The sequence below is a fragment of the Branchiostoma floridae genome, chromosome 9, assembly GCF_000003815.2.
Source record: "Branchiostoma floridae strain S238N-H82 chromosome 9, Bfl_VNyyK, whole genome shotgun sequence".
Taxonomy (NCBI): domain Eukaryota; kingdom Metazoa; phylum Chordata; class Leptocardii; order Amphioxiformes; family Branchiostomatidae; genus Branchiostoma; species Branchiostoma floridae.
Window position 1 is genome coordinate 2,372,009 of NC_049987.1, and position 6,915 is coordinate 2,378,923.

Here is a 6,915-nt window from a genome sequence, read left to right on the forward strand (position 1 = left end):
AAGAGACAAGCAAACCCATAGTTTCATTTAATTTTATCAATTACCTTTGCATATAACCCAGGTCATTGATATCCCATATATATATATATATATATATATATATATATATATATATATATATATATATATATTTATATATTTATATATTTATATATATACTACCAGTTTTTTGCCAAGGTTTTCATTTGTTTTCAAATGAATTACTAGTTGTTGTTGTTTTCAAAAATGAATGTGTTTTTCAAATACAATTTTAAGGGACTATGAGATAGTGATATAGATCGATCTATATGACCATTGATTTAGTTATTAATTATCGTAATCAACAGCAAAATTCTGTAAATAGCAACAAGTATTTCTACCCCCTTCTATACAGGATGGTACAGCCCACCAAGAAAACAAAGCAGCCATCTTACTTTTTTATAATATGTATGTAACGTTATGTGTATATATAGTCAAGGACTAGAATATTTGTCTTCTTGGCCATACGCACATACCAAATATATCCACACGATGTATCAGCGCCTTTTAACTTATGGCGACCACTAGAAAACACTAAAATACAAACAATCACTTCCAAAACAATACCTTCGCTCCAGGAGGTACGAGCTACATAATAATTCGGCATTCTTTGTTATCACCATTCCAGGAGCTGCAAACAGCGAACCAAAATGTGCAGACTTAACAACCCAGAGTGAAGCAATGACGGAACAATGCAAGTTTAGATATTCACCAAATATGCTGCAAATGTTCGGTGGATTCCTATTCTCCGAACGTTTCATGCAATAAAGCCAATTGTCGCTTACTCATAGAGGATTCATTCATCCAGAAATATGGCAATATCCAGGATATTCTTTGTTGCCATGTTATTCATGCTAGTTGAGTCAAATGGTTGTCCAAATTGCACTGACTTTTGTACTACTAAAGATTATTGTGGCACTTACATTAGGCATAGAATATGCAAGCGCCGTGTATACTGTAACATGACTGGGTTAAACTGTACCAATGAGGAACTGGGCTCGTGCTTACCGGACATATTTGATGGCCTGATGCTGATCGGACATTATGACAGAAATGGAACACTGAACCCTCTACCCACTCTTTCTGCGTTCGACGAGCTGAGTCTTTTTGGTGGGCAAATCAAGAACGTTAAAGAAAGAGCCTTTGTAACGTTGGCTTCCCTGCAGACGCTGTCGCTGAATAAAAACTCTATCCAGGTCGTTGGCAACTGGTTTGACGGGCTGGAAAACATGACAAAACTATCCCTGTCTCGAAACAAAATCGAACATATTGTTATAGGAGCGTTCGAGCCCCTCCAAAAGCTACAATTCCTTGAATTGGACGAAAACAGGATCCACAATGTCGAAGCATGGTACTTTTGAGGATTGTTCAGTCTGATAAAACTTAGGTTGGACCAGAATAAAATATCGTACATAGCAGCTGATGCATTTGACCACATACCGATAGGGCAACTTAACCTGGGCTTCAATATGCTTACGACCATCAGCCCGGAGTGGTTGAAAAGCTTACCTCCAAGAGCGACTGTTTACTTGAATAATAACATCTTACCCTCGGTGGAGCAAGAGTCACTTGTCCTTCTTCGTGACAAGCATGTTAGGCTTTGGAACAACCCTTTTCGCTGCACCTGTGCGCTTAACAGTCTTAAGACTAAGGGTGTGGCCATCCTAGGAACAATAGACAACCTCTACTGCAGCTACCCGCCACATCTCAAGGGGAAGAAGATCTCACAGGTGTCCAGAGAAGACATGCCATGTCCGCCTCCTGTAGCCAAGGTGTCACGTGCTGACAACGGAACCACTCTCCTGTGCGAGGTTTACTGGGAACAGCAGCCGGACATCAGTTGGGTGGGTCCAGAAGGAAGCAACATCAGCGCATCACCCAACACATCTGGCAATGGTATAACCACGCACTTGGAAAACGTTGTGACTCCAGAAGGCCATTCTCTATCATTCAGCACAGACTGTTCTGGCCACCAAACGGAGGGCTCCACCCTTAACTTCAAGGGCAAGTCGACCTACAAGCTTCACATGAGTCAGGAAGCCTTCCTAGAGTGGACTGAGGGTGCTTATCGTTGTGTCATAACGTACCCAGTGGGACATTTCTCAGTGAACATGACTTTGTCTTTGACCAACCCAACAGCAAACGACTCCCGTTCCTCGGCAAGTGGTGATGGAGATCAGTCCCCAGTAGTAGTGGCGACTACGAAGATGCCAGTGGAATACATCTTACTGCCACTACACCAACAGGCGCAGTATCACCGCATGTTGGACTTCATCTACACAGTGATGATTGCCGTCAGCGTAAGTCTTATGGTCGGACTGACGGTGGGTTGGCTCATCCGAAACAAGGCACCGCTCAAGCAACGTGACGGCCCGGCAATGACTGATCGCTCGTCATTCCCACTGTCTCATCGGAGTTCTCTATCCTCTCTCCGTCACTATGAGGTGATTCCTGACGATATTTTAACACCTTTACGTCAGTACGCTCAGGTGTTCTTGAACCCGCAGTACGCGTACGGCCAAGGAAACATGAAGCTACGGCCGTCAAAACATTCCGACGTTTTCCTAACTCCCCAGTACGGACAGGGGAACGTCAAGCAAGGATCGTCAAAACATACTGAGGTTTTCGTTAACCCCCAATACGGCCGAGGAAAGGGAAAGATTAATCATAAGCGGCGTTGGTCAACACCTGTGCTGCTTCCGTGCATCGGACAGGTGGGAATAGTCCGTCAGTCACTCCAGCATGAGCTCCCGAGTCCTGATGAGAAAGCCGAGCAGAGCCAGAATCTTCTTCTTCTTCGAGGGGACCTGCACGTTGCAAAGGGGAGGAGGAGCCCGATTAAAACTTCCCATCGCTACACGCTTCCTTAAACTAAGGAGGAGTTTAGGGAGTCCCCTGGGTATGATAAAGAAGGATAAAGAAGGAAAGAAATGACAGACTCTGCGAAATGGCAAGATAAGGAAGACCGAAGTCTGTGGATAGAAGAACTCACTAACCTCGTCACTTAAAGTCATTGTTCTATTTATAACCAGCTAGATGGAATTTAGTACTCTACGTGACAACTTATTGCACACTCATACAGCACATCCTAACGGCACCATAAAATAGTTTTTTTTAATATCATGACAACATTGCCCAGAATTAAAATTTCAAGGACAATAGCACTAGTGACATCTTACACTTTGATCACCCTTTCCTCGGTTTCCTGGTCAAAGTCTTCGCTGCGTGCCACCAGTGTAACAACATACCTTGACACATGAATCTGTGAATACACAATTCTCCTTTTATGGAAAAGCTATAGGTTGTTATTACATGTCTTTGCATTATTTGGCCTTTTAATGTGATTTTGTTTGATGTATTTGCACTGTACTATATTGTGCATTTGTAGTTTACTTCATTGTGTAGTACTCATGATCATACTGTATACGTAATGTGCTAAATCATAACAATAGCAAAGCTCTTTTAATCATACATTCTTCATATCTGGATTCTACAGCTCAATATTGTTATTGAAGCAACGTTTTAATATGTTCCTAAACATATATGTTCCTAAACATATCTGTTAATACTAAATTTGAAATGATATATTTCTTATATGAGAATTTTTTTGCATGGAATTCTGTGTTGATGATGCATTCTACAAAAGAAACTTGTTGTATGTTAGGTGATTATTATAAATTCATTTTCAAAAATTATTTCTTAAAACATAGATTGACAAATCAGTAAAAAAATTGCAATGATATAGGAGTTTAGCATTTAGAATGCACTACTACATGTCCAAATGATAACGATATTTCTACTGCTTCGCATATTTCATTATTTGTACAAGTTATAACTTGCATTTCTTACATACATCATTGTTTTAGAAATATCATCTGTCTTTTATTTAATTTTCACGAGATTTTTTAAGATTCCAAACTTTGGAGACGCATATTTGCAAATCATGTTTGAGAGGCTACCGAAGAAAGAAAACTTGCAAATGCAAATATTTTGAAATATACCTTAGGTTGTACAAAGAACTTTTAAAGTAGCAAGTCTCATAGACATGATTTTAGTATCTTACAACAAATTTATGGATTACTTTCGAACCTCATGCCACGTTCTATCAGTTGGCACTAATTGAAACAAAACAAGGAGACGTGTAATGCTTTCTTTGCTTAATTATTGAATATATCAATATATCACAATGTGTGACTAAGTAGTCGTCTGTCATTTCTTAACAGAGAAAATTTCATCTTTATTTGCGTTCTGCCACCCGTGGCCAATTGCAATGTACACATAGACATACACACATAGAGTGACATACAATCACATTCTTGAAACATAGCTTGCCTCCTGTACGTAGCTAGGCGTTAATGTTCTTTCTAGGCTTCTTATAATAGCCTTGCTTTTATGGTTTCAATCTATCTCATGCTGATGAAAATATAAGAAAAACAATGCAATTCATCCATCAACGACCGATGTTACATCCTAGAATGTCGTCTATCCTAAAAGCGCTTTTAGGACAGAAGCGCTTTTAGGATAGACCGGCATCCAAAATGTGCTTCTATCCTAAAAGCGCTTATGGGATATCCAGAACACGTCGCAAGCGAGGAGCGCATTCTGGATATCCTGAATGCGCTTCTGTCGGAGCGCATTCAGGATAAGCCGGCGTGTTTATCCAGAACGTGCACTTGTGGGAGGAGCTTAGTGTCTTAGGAGGCGGAGACTATCTTGTATTGTATGTGATTTTTCGTAGTCAACCTGAGGCCGCCATCTTTGTTCTCCCACGAGGTCACATCCGGGTTTGATTGTGATAGAAGATCGCATATACTTACACCAAATCAACGTAGTTTGCATAAACCAAATCATTTTTGGGGACTAAGTGGTCAGATCTAACCTTCACATAATCACGTAAAATCTAGGTTCAGCGCTTGCTTTATAAACTGCGTATTTCCATCACGTAGATTACGGCAGGTGTCGCGAGGTCGAACTAAATATGGAAACTTTGGTGTAAACAATCCCCAGAAGTGACCGCTGCCATTTTCTCGTGACGTGTTGACTGCATGGACCCAACACACCGAGGTAGTATCGCTATCTCCGGTTCGATAGATCGAAACAAAACCAGAAGCTGAAATTCAGCAAACCATTAACAAAGTCAACCTGCACAGTAGAAGACAGATGTCGGCCGCCTTCGACAGGAGCGCATTCAGGATATCCAGAATGCGCTCCTTCGCTTGCGACGTATTCTGGATATCCCAGAAGCGCTTTTGGGATAAAGCACATTTTATCCCAGAAGCGCTTTTTAGGATAGACGACAAGATACTTTTCTTGTTAGACGAACATCTGCTTCTATCCCAGAAGCACTTTTGCGATAGAATACATGGAATTAAGTTTGATAAATGTCCCATTATCTGTGTACACTGTATACATATTGTATTCAGCAGTGTATAATTACCTCTGTGCATTAACTTGCAATAAAGATAACTTCCATTAGAAGATTTGTCATCTTTTCTTTTCATATCCATGAAGGAGAAATAAAAGCTACTATACAGTACGACAGGGCTTTGAGAAATTTCATCACTAACTAAAAAGACTGTTGCAGATATATATCATCACATTCAGTTCCTCCATGCTTTTATTTCAGAAACAAGATGTCTTGAATAAATGACTCTAAATGGTGGAATTCGCACATCAGCCAGCATTCAGCGCAATTATCGCAAGTAGACTGTCGCGACGTCTCGCGATCGCGAGGTCGAACCAAATATGGAAACAATCTTGCGGTCCTGTCAATCACCATGATTGACGGCGACAAAGAAGCGCGTCTGGGATATCCAGGATGCGCTCTGGCTTAGGGCGCTTTTAGAATAGAAGCACATTTAGGATGCAGGCTTATCCCAGAAGTGCTTCTATCCTAAAAGCGCTTTTGGGATAGAGCACATTTGGGATAGTACAACTGACACTCGTCCTAGAGACATCAGATTACATTTTTACACGCCGCCTATACGCCCCCTCCCGTATGGTTATTAATATGGTTATTAATATTCATAGCGGTCGACGCAGACAGACTATGATCCTCACGTTTGTACGATTGTGTTTATTTTAAGATATTTCACGGTCAGCCAAATTTGACGTCCCAAGCTTTGTCGAACGCACCAAGCAACTGGAAAGAATACTGACCGCCGCGAAAGTAGATACTTATGTATCGTCTTAGTAACTCTGGTATCATCACAATATCGTTATGCTTACACATTGGTTTGGAATTCAGTGGCAAAGCTTTCAATAAAAAAAACATATAATACTAGAGTTCGGGGACCTCATACCTCCATGAAATATTTATTGCTTTTTTGTGGATGGTATGTATGTTTATAGTCGGTTGTATTTGAGAGTAATGGTTATAAATGTTATGGGAAAGTAGCGGTGTATTTATTTAATGACACAGAGGATGTCCATCTGATTAGTAATTATTAAAATGTGACACTTAATTGTGTAATGTGCGTTTAAGAGGTCGACGGCATATGGTAGCGTGGTGTGAGCTTAATGTTTGGCATTTAAACTGTCTAAGGTTGTCAGCATTATTGAGGTTCGACTATGTGCCTCAGAGCGGTGTGGTGGGAGGAAGTTTGGAAACTCAGAAAGAAGAAGGGATGTGGCCAACTTTAGTTAGATGGTGATTTGATTTTCCACCAATATGTCATAACATCAGCTGTTCACATGGTACAAAAACGAGATGCAAACTTTCCTCTGACAGCCCTACACAAACTGTAAGATGAATACTTGGCGCCAACCCCGTCTGCTAAAAAAGTACCATTAGAGACAACTAACAACTGTCCCTTATCGCAACGAAATCAGAACATTTGTATCGCCAATAAACTTCTGACACCCAACCCATCTAAGATGAGAGGACCTAATGGCATT